This window comes from Hyaena hyaena, unplaced genomic scaffold, assembly GCF_003009895.1.
Source record: "Hyaena hyaena isolate Hyena2069 unplaced genomic scaffold, ASM300989v1 scaffold_742, whole genome shotgun sequence".
Lineage (NCBI taxonomy): Eukaryota > Metazoa > Chordata > Mammalia > Carnivora > Hyaenidae > Hyaena > Hyaena hyaena.
In genome coordinates, this window is record NW_024081370.1 from 703,369 (window position 1) to 721,068 (window position 17,700).

The 17,700-nt window shown below is 36.8% G+C and overlaps 1 long non-coding RNA gene across 1 annotated transcript; it reads left to right on the forward strand.

The window, feature by feature from the left end:
* Nucleotides 1-4,891: 4,891 nt before the first annotated feature.
* LOC120220926 lies at nt 4,892-17,145 on the forward strand. The gene is made up of 2 exons (XR_005525691.1): nt 4,892-5,037; nt 16,427-17,145. It is a non-coding gene; the product is annotated as an uncharacterized LOC120220926 (long non-coding RNA).
* Nucleotides 17,146-17,700: the final 555 nt, after the last annotated feature.

The window sequence follows — 17,700 nt, forward strand, 5'->3', positions numbered from 1 at the left end:
GAGGCTTGATGGTAGATTTGAATGGGCAGAAGAAATAATCAATAAATTTAAAGTAAATTAATTGAGATTATCCAGTTTTAGAAATAGACAAAAGAATAAAGTAAAACAGATTCTCAAAAACCAATGGAATGCTATCAAGCATAAGGCATATTCATGATATTTCCAGATGTCAAGAAGAGAGAGAGAAAGGTGAAGTAAGACTATTTGAAGAAATTATGACTGAAAACTTCTCAAATTTGATGAAAAATTTATTGACAAATTCAAGAAGCTCAGTGAACTCCAAATATGAAAACCCAAAGAGATTCATACCTAGACAAATTCTAACCAGATTGTCAATGGCCAAAGACAAAGGGAAAATATTGAGAGTAGCAAGAGAGAAACATCTCATGAGGTACAAGGGGTTCCTAGTAAGATTCACAGCCACTTTCTCATCAGAAACAATGAAAGCCAGAGGGCAGTATGAGGATACATTCAAAGTGCTGGAAGAAAAAGATTGTTAACCCAAAGTATTCTTCAAAACTATCACTTGCAAAACCATCTCTAGCAAAACTATCCTTTGAAAATGAGGGAGAAATTAAGACACGTACCAATAAGCAAAGCTGAGAGCATTCATTACTATCAGACCTCTGCATAAGAAATCATAAAAGGGTGGCTTCAATATCAAATGAAAAACCATCAGATAGTAACTCAAACCCAAATGATGAAATAAAGAGTACTGGTAATAGTAACTAAGTAAATTTTTAAAAAGAAGTGAGTGTATTTTTATTTAGAAGTTTCCCCTTTTATAATTAAGTTATTAAAAATTTTATTTGAGTATCGTTGACACACAATGGTACATTAGTTTCAAATGTACAACATAGTGATTCAAAAGATCTATATGTTATGCTATGCTTATCACGAGTGTAGCTACCATCTGTCACAGCACTATTACACTATCATAGAGTATATTCTCTATGCTGTGTATTTTATTTCCAAGATATTCATTTTATGACTGGGTACCTATACCTCCTACTCCCCTTCACCCATTTTGCCCACCCTTCATCCTCCTCTCCTCTGGCAACCATGAGTTTGTTCTCTGTCTTTTATAACTAATTTAAAATATAATTGCATAAGGCAAAGATTGTAAATCTGCTTATAGTCATCTACAACCTAGAGAGGTGTAATTTTTATGACAATAAAAGCACAAAGGAGAGGGGAGATAATGGAGCTGCAGAGGAGCAAAGTTTTTGTACAATATTGTAATTAAGCTGGTATTAATCTGAACCAGATTTTTTTCTTTAAGATATTAGCTGTAATTCCCAGGTCAACCACTAAGAAAATAACTAAAAATATATAGTTAAAGAAACAACAAGGGAATTAACATTGTACACTAGAAAATGCCTACTTAACACAAAAGAATTTAGTACTGGAAAAATGGAGGAATAAACAAAGTATACTGTATATAGAAATAAATAGCAAAATCACAGACATATATCCTAATTTATTAGTAATTACAGTATGCATAAACTAAAACCAAGATATTAGTTTTATTTTTTAAAGTATTTATTTATTTTAAGAGAGAGAGAGAGAGACAGGGCACAAGTGGGGGAGGAACAGAGTAAGAGGGAGACACAGAATCTAAAGCAGGCTCCAGGCTCTGAGCCATCAGCCCAGAGCCTGGCACAGGGCTCAGACCCATCAACCGTCTTATCATGACCTGAGCTGATGTCAGATGCATAACCTACTGAGCCACTCAGGTGACCCATCAAAGAAATTAGTTTCATAGATTAAAAAATAATCCAACTCTGTGCTGTGTATAAGAGACTCATTTAGATTCAAAGACACAAATGCATTAAAAATAAAAATATGTAAAAAGACATATCTTGCAATCAGTAACCAAAAGGGAGTGGGAACAGTTATACTAATAGCAGATAGAGTAGATTATAAGGCAAAGATTTTTACTAAAGGAAAGGAAGGGCATTTTGTAATAATGAAAGAGTCAAGCCAACAAGACAATATAACTATAAACTATATGCTAATATCAGAGCCCAAATTATACAAAGGAAAACTGACAGAATTGGAAGGGCAAGTAGACCACTCAAGAATAATAGCTGAAGACTTCAACATTCACTTTCAATATTTGATAAAACAGTTAGAAGATCAGTAAAGAAACAGAAGACTTGAACAACACTATACACCAGCTAGACCTAACAGTATCTATGGAACATTATCTATACACATTCTTTTCAAGTGCACATGGAACATTTTCCTGGATAGATCATATCTTAGTAAATGTAAATTATACAAAGTATGTTCTCTGATCACATGGAATAAAATTGGAACTCAATAACACATGATATTTGGGAAATTCACAAATATATGAAAATTAAACAATACCCTCCTAAATAACTGGTGTCTCAAAGAAATCATAAGAGGAAATTAGAAAATACTTTGAGATAAATGACATTGTAAACACAACATACTGAAAATTAATGAAATGCAAATAGAATAGTGCTTACAGGGAAATTTGAAGCTATGAATGCTTAAAATAAAAAAGAAGAGAGATGTCAATTTAATGACTTATCCTTCCACTATGAAACATTAGGAAAAACAAAATAATCAAGAAAAAAAGAAGACTTAAATTAGTAAAATCAGTAATGAAAAAGAGAATGTTACTAATGGCCTCAAAGAAGTAAAAAATATATACGTATATGAAGGTATACTAGGACAATAGTATGTTGACAATTAGATAACCTAGATGAAATGGACAAATTCCCTGAAAGACACCCAAACTAGTGAAAGTGCTTCAAGAAGAAATTGAAAATCTCCACATACAGCTAGTATCCAAAATTTATAAGGAACTCACCAAACTCCACACCCAAAGAACAAATAATCCAGTGAAGAAATGGGCAGAAGACATGAACAGACTCTTCTTCAAAGAGGACATCCAGATGGCCAACAGGCACATGAAACGATGCTCAGTGTCCCTCATCATCAGGGAAATACAAATCAAAACCACACTGAGATACCACCTCATGCCGGTCATAGTGGCTAAAATGAACAAATCAGGAGATTCTGGATGCTGGCAAGGATGTGGAGAAATGGGCACCCTCCTACACTGTTGGTGGGAATGCGAACTGGTGCAGCCCCTCTGGAAAACAGTGTGGAGGTTCCTCAAAAAATTAACAATACAACTCCCCTATGACCCAGCAATAGCACTGCTAGGAATTTACCCAAGGGATACAGGGGTGCTGATGCATAGGGGCACATGCACCTCAATGTTCACAGCAGCACTCTCAACAATAGCCAAATCATGGAAAAAGCCTAAGTGTCCATCAACAGACAAATGGATCAAGAAGATGTGGTTCATCTATACAATGGAATACTACATGGCAATGAGAAAGAATGAAATCTGGCCATGAGTAGCAACATGGATGGGACTTGAGGGTGTTAATGCTGAACGAAGTAAGTCAGGCAGAGAAGGACAGATACCATATGCTTCTACTTATAGGAGGATTAGGAGAAACTTAATGGAGGACCATGGGGGAGGAGAAGGGGAAAAATAGTTGGGGAGAGGGAGGGAGGCAAACCATGAGAGATTCTTGAATTCTGAGAACAACCTGAAGGCTGATGGGAGCTGGGGAGAGGGGAAGGGGGGGTGATGGGCATGGAGGAGGGCACTTGTGGGCATGAGCACTGGGTGTTATATGGAAATCAACTTGACAATAAACTATTTAAGAAAAAAATCTCCACATACAAAAAAATAAATAATAAAGAAAAGAATGAGAAAGAAAGGAAAAAAGGCAGGAAAAAACCTCCTGAAAATGTGGTGCTATTTTCATTGGCTTCTTTCTTTAAATGTGTTGTGTGTAATATTTTAAATAAATCATTTGTATTAGTTGAGTATTCTGGTTCATTAGGATCTAGCTAATTTGTGAGGTGACTTCCTTAACCACTGGCCTGTACCATATGGAGGACTACTGAAAGACTTGTCTGTTCTCCTAACACTGGCATCTGCTATCTAGAGAAAAACATGTCCATTTTATGATTGGGAAAGGAATACCATCCTCACACTGGGCTTTCATTTTAAGGAGCTATATCCAAAATTTCAATCAGCTCTTCTTTTCAGTTTTATTGTTGGTTAAAGCTACGTGAAAACCGATAAAGCACATCTTCCAGTAGCAATTCCTGGTAGCAGCAGGTACGATTTTTTATAGTGACACAAATGGGATATATAGTTCTGATTTAAAGAAATAGTTCATATTTTATATTTGGCTCCCTACAGCACATTTGAAATTAAAGAGCCTGTGAGACTCTACTTAGCACTACTGAGAATACAGTTAGTTACTTTTTCTGAAAACAAAGGCCCCAAACATGGAGTAAATATGGTGTCTGAACTGGAGTATGCTGTTGATAAATAAGAGTTATTAAGTAATATACCATTACTTTCAATGTGCTTCCAAAGACTCTACCATTATTTATTACTTTCCTAGACTTTGAATAGCAACAATGATTAGAGAAATGAACTTGAATATCAATTCAGAAAAGCAGATGATTATCCTCCAGGACAAGTTGTGGGAGTTCTTTTCTCTTGTTTTGTATTTCTATGGCCCTCTAGTGTGACCAGCTAACTGCAGTTGCTACTTTAGTGCTTGGCCAGAAAGCTGTTATATCAATCAATCAAACATATAAATGGGTGAATTAATTAATATTTTTTGTTGAAAACAATGTAAAAGAATTATAGGAAAGCAATTTTGATTTTCAACAGTCCTACTTACAATCTGCATTTAGCAAAACTCTTGACATCAGTTGGGGTTGCTAAGCAATAAGTACCTCTGCTGTGACTCCAGAGTCCCTGGGATCATTCCATTATTTTGTCATTCAAGCATGTCACACAGCTTGATGTGGGCCTCCAATTCCTGCACAGTCAGAAATGAGTGCACTTCCTATGGTAGAAAGGGAATAAATGAAATGGTGGAACAGAGAGATGATTTAAAGACTGGGAAACTAAGGCTATGTAATCCTCAGAATTTGGGGGATGAACTTTTGAAATGAGAGGTAAGTCATGAGCTCAGTGGCTTGATCGCTTTAAAAACACAGGTAATTTTCACACCAAGCAGAAACCCATCACCTCTTGGGAGTACTTGTACTACCTTTGCTATCGTAGAAGCACTCTAGATAAACTATCTTATGCTTTGTAAAAGGTTTTATAGCATTTTCTATTTATCAAAGAGTAGTCCTGATCATTTAATCATCAGATAGAATCCTGACTTCAGTGAAGCTAGGAAAGGCTGGGGAGAGTCTTGTGCAAATTTACAGATTATGACATTAGGCAGACTAGTTTTAGAAGACCCCAACTTTTAGAATGGTTTGTAATTACTTATATAAGGGCAACTGTTCTTTTTCTGCTTTAAGTTTTCATGTCAATGCTTGATTCTGTGGGAATACTTTGCTGACTCTGTCTCATGATATGGGCACACTTATTTATTTCTACATTTTTTACATAGGAAAAGGAGAATGTTTCCTTTCATGCTGATTTACTGAGGTGTTTGAAAATGGATGAGATTTCACCTGAGTTATGAGGATAAAGAATATTAAGACATGTAAATTTTTCTAAGCCATCAATCAAAATCTTGAGTATCTTTCTAAAATTAGTACTGGATCCTTTGGAAGAATTAACTTATATTACATAGCATAGATAGGCCTTGAAGAGATGAATTTAACCATATTAGATAGGACTGAGATGAAAAAGAATATAATTCCCCCAGCTCCTTGACTGTGGTTCTGAGGTTAGTTTTCTAACATATAAAATACTGGGGTTGACATACATAATCTTAAAGGTCATATTCAATTTAAAAACTTTCTCATTTTGAATATAGGAACTGAAGCAAATAAGTTAAAGTAGTTTTATCTGACATATTCAGTCAAATCAAAGAGGAGGAAAACCTGCTCCATGACTATTTGATTACCTCTATTTATAACATGTTTTAATTTGTTTCAAGATGGTGTGTCAACAAATAATCTAAAGTCATTATAATTCATATATTGCTCAGTAGTCAGTGTATACATAGAGAAGTAAAGCGTATCCATAGAGTGAAATGACCAAGAAGAAAAGTGACCTTCTCAAGATCACATAGTCAGAAAGTGTGAAGTCAAGTTTCAGATCTGTTTCTCTGATAACCAAGCCACAAATTTTTTCACAGTATAACATTTTCCATTTTATAAGGAAATATATTCCGGTATACTTATTTTTCAACTGATGTAACTGAGCCTCAGAGTTGTAAAGTGACTTATTTACCCCAAGGATGACAACAGAATGAAGACAAGAAACCACATTCCCTGACTTCCATCCTGATATTCTCTCTACTTATATCAGCCAGATTCATAGCTAATCTTCATTCTTATCTGTGCATTCCATTTTGAAAGATAAATATTTAAGGAGAAGGAGAAACAAAAGCATCAGGATTTAACAATACTTTTAAACTAAAAATTTGGACTACTTTCTTAAATTATTCAACCTTGAGTTCCTTATGGTTAATGATTTTTACCACCCTTTTAACAGTAACACAGAAGTCTACTGGCTTGTCAGTCCCTGATTATAAGAAGGCAGGACCTCAGCCTTATCTTCCTTCTGTTACTTTATGATGCCTTGAAAGGGCTAAAAATTACATCTGTTTTGTCAGTTAGAGTAACTGTGGATGATAATGTACTGAGCACTTATTATGTGTGAGGCATTGTGCTGTGCTTTCTACAGGCTATCTTATTGTATCCTTGCAATAACCACATACCATAGGTGTTTTAGTGCCCTCATTTGACAGGTGAGGAATCTGAAGCACAGTGGGGCTTCAAGTTTTCAAAGCCACCAAGTGGCAAAGCCAACTTTTGAACTGAGGCGGTCTGACTCCAGAGCTGATGCTCTTACTAGTGAAACTCCACAGCAAACCTACTCTTCCTCTGTTGTTCCATGTACTGCATATCCCAGTTTATGGCAAAAAGAGTCACTTGAAAAAGCTTTGTCACTCCCTTTTAGGGGATGTGATAACGAGTGCATGTCAAGTTTCCAATTTCCAGCCAACAATGGGTTCTATTCCATGACTCCAGCTTATGCTGCATTTTGTGATATGACCCCCCCCAAAAAATAGCTGAGCATATGTATAGCTTCATAAGGTGAACAGTTTCAACATCTTCTTATTTTTTATTTCCCTACTTAAAGGAGTTCACACCTGGTCCAAAAGGCCAGGAGGATCAGGTGCTCCATCCCCTTCCTCTTTCTTCTCTGTTCTTAGAGAAGAAGGTTTTCCACAAAACTTTTCTCCTTCTCCTTGACAAACAAGAACTGTTACACTGTTTTGTGCATATGTGTGTGCAGCCATACTCTCAGTTTCCATAGCAAAATCGGTGCCTTTTACAAAAATAATATTATATGTCAGAAAACTTATTCCAATTACCAATAAGCAATTATAATGAAATTATACCTACTTAACAACTTGTTGTTTAAAAACTGGAACATGGGGCGCCTGGGTGGCTTAGTCGGTTAAGCGTCCGACTTTCGCTTAGGTCATGATCTCGTGGTTCATGGGTTCGAGCCCCGCGTCGGGCTCTGTGCTGACTGCCAGCTCAGAGCCTGGAGCCTGTTTCAGTCTGTGACTCCCTCCCTCTCTGACCCTCCCCTGCTCGCGCTGTCTCTCTCTCTCTCTCTCCTAGAAATAAATAAATAAAAAACAAACAAAAAAATTAAAAAAAAACTGGAACATAAGATCTGGAAACGTAAAACTCTTAGAAGAAAACAGGGAGTAAATTTCTTGACAATGGCCTTGGCAATGTTCTTTTGTAATTAACACCAAAAGGAAAGACAACAAAAGCAAATATAAACAAGTGGGACTACATCCAGCTAACAAATTTCTGCACAGCAAAGGAAACCATCAGCACAATGAAAGGCAACTTACTGAATGGGAGGAAAATATTTGCAACTCATATATCTGGTAAGGGGTTAATATTAAAAATATATAAGAACACAGACAGCTCAATAGCAAAAAAAACAAACAATTTGAGTAAAAATTGGTCAAAGGATATGAATAGACATTTTTCCAAAGAAGACATCCAAATGGCCAACAGGTACATGGAAAGATGCTCAACATCACTAATCATCAAGAAATGCAAATCAAAACCTCAATGAGATGTCACCTCAAATCTATTAGGATGTCTTTTATCAACAAGACAAGAGATAACAAATGCTGGCTGGGATGTGGAGAAAGGGGAACCTTGTATACTGCTTTTGGGAATGCAAGCCGGTGCAGTCACAATGGAAAACAGTATGGAGCTTTCTCAAAAACTAAAAATAGAACTACCATATGATCTTGTAATTCCACTTTTGGGTGTACATCCAAAGGGAATGAAACCATTATTTGAAGACATATCTGTACTCCCGTGTTCACTGCAGTATTATTCACTCTGTCCATCAATGGATGAATGAATAATGAAAATGTGGTGTATATATATAAACAAGATGTGATTGAGCTTTCAACGAGAAGGAAGTCCTCCCATTTGTGACATTTGCCTTCCACGAAATTGGAGACCCTTATGCTAAGTGAAATAAACTAGAGAAATACAACATTGCATGGTATCACTTATATGTATAATAAAAAAATGATAAAGTCAAACTCATAAACAGAGAGTGGTTACCAGGAGCTGAGCAGTAGAGGGAATAAGAAGTTGCTGATAAAAAGGCACACACTTTTAGTTATAAAATGAATAAGGTCCTCAGACCTAATGCATAACATGGTGACTATCATTGATAACACTGTATTGTACAATTGAAATTTGCTAAGAGAGTAGAACTTAAGTGTGCTCATCAAAAATAAAGTAAATATGTGAGGTGATGTATGTGTTAATTTGATGGGGGAATCCTTTACAATACATATATATATATATATATATATATCAAATGATTACATTAATCACTAAATATCTTAGAATTTTAGTTGTCAATTATACCTCAATAAAGCTGAAAAAATAGTTTAATAAGATACCTTGCTTTTCACAACTTGAGAAAAAATAAAATAAAAAACTAGTAAGTTCATACTTCTGAAGGCTATCAAATAAGGAAAATTGTTTTAAAATGAGATTAATCAGCGCTGGCAAGGAAGGATATAGTGCATTGAGCACTCTCATCCACTGCTACAAATCAGTCTGACATTGAGCCGAAAAACTATTAGAAGAATTTATGTCCCATACAGAAGAAAACTGCTCAAAAAATGTTCATCTTCACATTATTTATGGAAGCTGAAACTCGGGAACAAATTCTATTCCAGTAAAGGGGAATGATTATGCTAATCATGTTATATCCATTTGAGGAAAGGTATGCATCCATTACAGTATTTATTGAAGTTTTTAATAACATGGGAAAAATGCTGAGGTCAGCATGTGTATTCTGCAGTACACTAATGATTTGATATAGAAATTAATGTGATGGAAAAAGTTTTCCATTATGAAATAATTTTGAGAAACTCAAAATTAATCTCTCACACACACAGGTTTCCTCTCCTTTTCTGGAAAATTTCTCAAAATTCTTTACATGCCATGCAAGTTATTTTTTTTTAACAAAAATTGCCTGTGTAAATATCAATAAATTTACATTCCGAAAGGAAATAAGATCACAAAAAAAGAACACTTGAAGTCATAATAATTGTCATTTAGGCAACTTTTTATAGTTTACAAAGTACTTTCTTACAAATAACTTTATTTACTTTTATAATAAACTGTTCAAGAATAAGAATGGTCAAGTCAGACTATCTGGATTTAAATCTGCCCAGGCACTTTTCTGTGTACTTTGACACTTTACTTTGTCTTTATAAAACTAAATTCCTTATCTGCAGGTTGAGAATACTAGTAATTCATGTCTTTTGTTGTGTTTTAATAATTAAATGAAGACTAAAGCTTTTAGTGGGAAGTAAATAATCCATAAGTGGTAGCAGTTATTATTATTATTATCTTCAACTACCAGCCAGACGTAGAGAATAAATGATTCTAAAAGACTTGAAATAAATGGAGCCAAGATTCAGACTTAAACCTGATTTTCAGACACATTCCATTTCCACTGCGCACCATGCCTTGGAGACTTCTAGAGTTAAAGTGACCTAGCGATAAAAACCTGAGACTGGCACCGATTATTTTCCACAATTTTTTCCTCTTTCACATATCCCTTTCTCTGCACCTGTGACTAACATCTAAATAAATTCTTGGACTGCTACCCCGTCTGCTCAGCTTTGTCTTTAGGCCATGTTTTGTTGACAGTAATTACCAGAAGATGGGTTTTCAAGCCTCTGAATTAGCCAAACCATAGGACTTTGTTCTCTCCTGAAGAGTGGTTTTTCAAAAGATATAATAAAGCTTTTTAAAAATGTTTGGTTTTAAAAAAGACAGCTGGGTTCTAATATCTACTTAGGCGTTCAATCTGTTACATTATCACATTATTACATGTCATTAAGCTTCTGGGAAACTCGAGAGTGTACCTGTGAGAGAATGAGAATGAAAAAGGCAAATGGCTCAGTATTATAAATTATGAGAATAGTTTTATTTTAAGGATCCTTAGTCCAAACTTCGATAACCACTGATTTAAAATATTTGTAGATATGGTATAGGACACAAAAAGTTTTTAAACAGTCATATGTTTGCTTTATCCAGTTATAATGAAATTCACGTCTTTAAAAAGTTCAGTTTTAATCTCCAAGTATGTACCAGCCACTATTTTAGAAACTATATGTAAAATATGCATTATACAAGTTATCTACTTTTAAGTAGTTTATCATTTTAATGGAAGGAAATCATACAACTATCTCAAAAATGTGAAAGAGCATATTAAATGACAAAAGATGGCCAAAAAATTTCCAGAAAATCTCCAAAGAAAAGAAAAATAGAATCCATTTGGGGAGTCTAAAAAGGCTTCCTATTTCTAAGAAATAAGTAGAATTCTGATACTAGGTATTTTTTTTAATGTTTTTGTCTGTTTTGAGATTTTGTCTGTTTTCCTAACTGCATTGATCTCGCTTTTAGATTAGTGCGTAGCACTTGGCCAGAGCTCACCAAATATGTGAATAAATGAATTAATGGGGAGGCTACATTCAAAGTGAATCAGTGAAAGAAGGAGAAAGTCAGGGATGCGATGACTGGGAAATGAATGAGGAAACAGTCACCTCTTGATTTGATATTGGATCACTGGGTATCATAGGACAGAGAGACAATGTAAAATCATTTCCCTATATTGTGTCTAGTTATAAAGCATCCAATCTGGATCTGAAAGCAGGAGACAGGCAAAGAGAATGAATACCTTTTTTAAAAATATTTTTATTTATTTCTAGGAGAGAGAGAGAGAGAGAGACAGCGTGAGCAGGGGAGGGTCAGAAAGAGAGGGAGATACAGACTCTGAAACAGGCTCCAGGCTCTGAGCCGGCAGTCAGCACAGAGCCCGACGCGGGGCTCGAACCCACGAACCGCGAGATCATGACCTAAGCGAAAGTCGGACGCTTAACAGACTAAGCCACCCAGGCGCCCCGAGAAGGAATACTTTTAATGCTATTTTTCAAGAGCTTGACAAATTGATTTTTTAAAAATTCAAGGATTCCTTTAATCACATAATTAAACACAAATTTATTGGTATTCTACATAGTAGAAAATAGGCGCTCTGGTGAGAATATAAAGGATAAAATGGGACAGAAAATGTCTTGTCCTTATGAAATTTATATTCCAGTGAGACAAAATTAAATGAGAGACAAAGCCATGTTGTTATACATAGAAGAAAAGTAACAAACAGGATGTTATGATGGGGGTGGGTCCTTAAATGAGGATTATTGGGAAAGTCTCCCTGAGGAGTGGTCTTTTGGTTGAGATCTGATGGATACACAGGAGCTAGCAAATGGGATCAATGAAAGAATGTTCCAGATGAATGGAAGAACATAGGTCTCAAAAGGTAACAACTTGCTCTCTTTTGGGGTTAGTGGCCAACCTGTGTGACTGGAGCACGGAGACCCAAGGAGTGGTATCAGATGCAGTTAGGGAGATAGGCGGAGCCAAATAATTTTATTATTATTATTATTTATTTCATTATTTGAAAGAGTGAGAGAGAGAATCTCACATGACCCTGGGATCACAACTTGAGCTTAAATCAAGAGTTGGGGCCGTCCATGGGGTGCCTGAGTGACTCCATCGGTTGAACGTCCGACTTCAGTTCAGGTCATGATCTCATGGGTTGTGGGCTTGAGCCCCACATCGGGCTCTGTGCTGACAGCTCAGAGCCTGGAGCGTGTTTCGGAATCTGTGTCTCCCTGTCTCTCTGCCACTCCCCCCGTTCACGCTCTGTCTCACTCTATCTCTCAAAAATAAATAAATGTAAAAAGAATTTTTTTAAAGAGTTGGAGCCATCCAGGCACCCCAGTGACTTTTAAAACCGAAAGGGACCCCAGTAGTCATCTAGTTCAAGTCACATCCAAAGAGGATAAGATTTAACACTGCCACTGATGAATTTCAGTGCGGGTCTTGACAATACAAAGATAAAAGTCAGGATGATACTATAATCTATTTTAAAAATTTGAGCTTCTTAATTGATAGAAAAGTCTTCATGTTATTGGCAAATTAAAAAGTACACAGTTCTACCTAGTCAGTTAATTGGTAGAGTTGCAGGAGCAAATGATGAAAGGTATTGGTAAAAGCCAGGGCCTTACTTGTGCAGTGCCCCATGAAACACCAATTATCATTTCATCAGAATGTAATGAAGTTCACTTGACCGAGATTGTCATTGCCACTGTCTACAGTATCTGAGAGTGAGAGCAGATTTCTACTTCAATGGAAACAATGTTGTTGTTTTTTTTTTATTCTCAAGGAATTTATTTGTTTCTTTTCCCCTCAAATATATTACTTCAATTTCAAAGAACAATTTACTGAGATGCTTTGAAACAATGATCTACATAAGCCTGTACATTATGAATTACAGAAAGTTATAAATGTTAAAACAATTTTATTTTCAGAGTTACAGTAACATAGACTTTAAATGATCAATTTATAGATATAAATAAAGACATTAATTAGTAATTAAATTTCTAGTGCTGCAGTGGCATTGTATTTCCCCATGTAAATACATGTGGGCCAAGAAATGAGATAACAGTTGTCCAACTAAATTGATCTAAAGGGACAATTAAGAAAAGAACAAGCAAAGCAATCTTAGAGGGCAATTTTGGTACTCAAAAACTTGTCTGGATTCTTAAAGTTAAAGGTGTATTTAATCTAACTCCAAATGCAGTCTTGTACTAAAGGAAGAATTCTGAAGGATGGAGTAGGGAGAAGAGGAAAGACATCTGAACAGTAACTTACAAATATTTTTGATGTTAACCCACAGAAAGAAATTTATTTTATATTATGGTTCATATATATACAAAGGTTATGTATAATATATATTATATAACACATGTGTACAATATAGAAAAGTGTGTATATGCTAAAGTTTGGGGTACTCTAATATTTTCTCATCTGCTCTGTTTGTACCTATTCTCTTCCATTTCATTAAAATGAGCTTATTTTGATCAATTAAAATGATCTCATGCCCCAAGTAGTGGGTTGTTCATCCAGAACTTGAAAAATACTACATGAAAGAATCACCTAGGACTTAACAATGCCATAGTGTTACAGAGAATATGAACAGTTGAACAAAAGGATGAGAAAGATATGATGATGAGTATATATAATAAAAGAGATTTTGTGTAACTTTCCCTAGGACATCAGGATGAATTTATAGAATGCTCTTTGTCTCAGGGTTTGAGAGCCCACAGGTAAGGAAGCAACTATTCGGGCAATATTGGATGCGAGATCAGTTGCTTTCCAGGGAAACTTTAGCTAAAGGCAGAGATGAGTGAAGGAAAAGAATTCGAAAGTCTTGTTTAAAGAGAAGAGTAATGAAAGTTTGATTAGGGAAGAAGTGATAGAATTCTTGGTGTCTTCTAAGATTGTGTCTGAGGTGGCATCCTAGGAAACAGAGGATATAGCCAGCAGAAGGTGAATTCATTCTAAGCAAAGGCAATAGAGCATTGGCCAATAGTTGTGGATGATATGAAGGGGATTCCTAACTGTGGTGTCCTGCGAATCCTTAATGTCTAAATTTAATCTACCTAAAATTTGGTATATTGTTATACAGTAACTTCTGCTAATTAAGTCACTTTATATAATTTTGTCACAAGATTGCTTGTTGAGTGAAATACTGGAAATGTAGATTACTTTCCATCTGACAATATTCCATCAAAATAGTTAAAATGAATTATCAAAAATGTTTATAAAAAATTACATAATTTTTGTGTCATCATGGGCTCATTTGAGATATTTTTGTGGTTAGTTGCCTTTCTATAAGTCCCATCGCTGCGTCCCTTGCCAGCGCCGAGGTGATCTGGGAGATGTGAGTGCCATGTGCATTCTGCCAGTAGAAGGATAATCATGTGACATGGCTGTTAGAGGCCTGATGTAGTGGAAAGAACAAAAATTCCCTCGAGGCTTGTTTGATCTTGAGGATACCCTTGGACTGTGAGGGAACAAATACTCAGAGGATGCCACTGATGACACTGGCATCTCTACAGTTTAGGGGGACAGGTAGCGCAGGTGTTTTCTGAGCTAAAGTTGCCTTTAAGATTCCCTGAAGCAGGATTCTGCAAACTGATTCTGAAAAAAGCCAGACAGTAAGTATTTTTGCTTTGTGGCCGATGTGGCTTCTGTCTCAGCTTCTCAATTCTGCTGTTGAAGGAGGCAGTTGGTAAACAAATAGGTCTATCTGCATTCCCCCAAAGTTTTGTTTACACAAATAGGTAAAGAATGCTATCTTTGTTGACTCCTGCCTTGAAGAGATATCTGAGTATAGGCAGAGCTAAATATTTTCACAGAAATCTGTTTTCTTTTTATTGGTGGGGAGAACTCTTATTTGGCATTAAGATATTCCTCTTAGTCCCCCAATGGGCTAAAAGTTGCAGAGGGGAGAAGCAAGAACATTTATAGGAGAGTCCCCCTCATGAGAAGATCCACCCTTAATAGATTGGGCATTGCATATAGCTGGGTCAAAGCAATAATGCCTGGAAAGTCTCGTTGATGTTGCTTGAGAGAATATTCCCTCCTCTTCTTGGTATTCATCACCTTGATTCCCTCTCTGGCATGATTCCATTTCTCGACTAGGCCAAAGAGATACTTCCCAGAGCCATTAGGTCCCCTAGTGGATTCTCTGCCTTTCAGTCTTTCAGAACCCTCTATAATTTATTGTGCCTTAACAGTTTAAATACTCAGAGGAGAAAACGGCGGCCTACATAAGTGAAGAGAAGCTGAAGGAATGAAGCTAAGCGGACATAGCCAAAACCGGCCCTGACTCCCATGCCAGCCCTCTTTCCATGACACCACACACTTTTCCTCCCAAATCTTCATTGTTTCTTTTTTTTTAAGTTTATTTATTTTTGAGGGAGGGAGAGAGAGAGAGAGAGTAAACTCCAGGGAGGGACAGAGAGAGAGGGAGAGACAGAATCCCAAGCAGGCTCCACACCGTCAGCACACCCATGTGGGGCTCGAACTCAGGAATGGTGAGATCATCATCTGAGCCAAAGTCAGATGCTTAATGGAAAGAACCACCCAGGCGCCTCTTCATTAGATTTTCTATGACAAATAAAATACCCATAAATGTGCCACAATCCAATCTGCATAGATATACAGCTTGATTTTGCTCTTAGGTTTGGAATGTGAAATATAGCTCTTTCAGAGTCACAGCAGAAAAAAATACTTTCTTCCAAAGCTAGTCTTCCCCTTCTTCAAATATGCAGGGAATCCAATTTCCCAGAAAAATCCTTGAATTTTCACTTGTGTCAAAGCCCAAATTCTAAAAACAGCTGAGTAACAGCCTTTTCTCTATGCTGATATTCAGAGAGAATAAATAAAACTTGGGGATATTATAGAAAAGACCCCCAGGGATAGATGTAATTATATTGTATGTAATTTCTAGGTTTTCCTTAACATTTCAGTTGGATGTCTTCACTGGGGAAAATGCACAGGTCCAGTAGACTTAGAAGCATATGAGAGAACATGTGAGAGAAGTTTAATACAGCGGCTAAAAGGGTAGGCTCTGGAGCCAAACTGCTTAGCTTAGTACCTGGTGCCTCCATTTCCTCATCTGTAAAATGGGTTAATTATAATATCTCATTGGGTCATTGTGAGAACTGTATGCAGAATCCTTAGAACAGTGTCTAGCACATCATATGCATTCAATAGATATGAAAAAAATAGAGTATAGAACATGTGTAAATGAAGGAAAAGTACAAGGGGTAGAAAGTACATATTCTCATTTAAGATTACACTATTTCCCTCTGTGGTTTGATTAAAATTAAATAATTCACAGCTGTCATTTATCTCTTCTTTGTCTTGATTTTCCTTCTTCCTCCAGAGTAGGAAGAGGAACCCTTGTTTTTTAATGAGCTTCATAACATTCAACGAAGGCAGTGACTGATGCACTGATTTGGAAGCTTCAGCATTTGAACTGTGCTTCTATGATAAAGGAGAAAATGGCTTTGTGGTTTAGCCAATTCCTCTTTGTGAGTCCCAGTTTTCTCAAGTGCAGACTGAGTTGTATAATGAACACCTTGAAGAACTGTTGGATATTTACAGTGCCAAACATAGTAGCAAGTTCTAGTAATTGTGAGACAGAGAAACTGAAGGACTCCATGAAATTCTGCTTTTTGCTCCATTTCCTGCTTCTATTCTTGCTGGGACCTGCACCCCCACTTTCCACATGCCTTATCGTGCAAATAGTGTATGTCCCCCTTGTAAAAGGCAAGGAGTTAATGGTTTCTTTAGAGTCTTCTAGCACAACATCTAAGGAAGGCCCAGGCAAGGATGACTGAATGAAGCTACCATATACATATTCTAGACAACTGGTATCAAACATCATGATGCCAAGACCCCCTGGCTCCAAGGAATAATTGCCTTATGAAGGACCAAGACCCTTGTCCTTGTTCTAGCAAATTCCTGGCTGCCTGAGAGGACACGTACACCAAACCACAATCCTCCACAGAATCCCCAGATCCCAAAGACAAGACCCCTTTTCCAAGTCTCCCAGATGTTGTCTATATCTGCTCTTTATTTTTAATAAACTGTTCTCACTTTTGGCTGGCTTGTGTTTGATTTCCAGAGTGCTTGTAGCTAAGGACCCTCTTGGCCAGTGCCATGGGATCTACCCACCCTGGGTCTTCAGACCCAGCCTGCTTGCATCAATTGCTCAGTAGATTGGGGATATTACTATATTGTTATCCTCTGGTCATCTCTGCTTTTCATGTAGTGTTCAAAGAAAGGAGCTGTGTCTTATGAGATTGTGAGCAGAAACCTGAATTTTGGATCCTCAACTGTCAAGAACTCTGTGACCCCAGGTAATTCATTTCCCTTTTCCACACATTTCTTTTCTCTTTGAAAAGATCAGGGGGTAGTTTTAACCATATTACTTTGAGTGCCCTATGGTGAAGCCAGATGCAGCTCCAGAGTAAGAGACTGGACTTTTACAGTTTGTTAATCAGTTGCCTGGGGAGAACACAGCACAGCACACAGGGCCATTCAGAGGAAGCATGGGTGGGTCAGAGGCACCATGGTGGAGGAAGCTGGGGGTAAGCACCTTTACTGTGCTTTCTCTGGAAAGGAAAGAGTGAGGAGGGGGACGCAGGCTTAGGA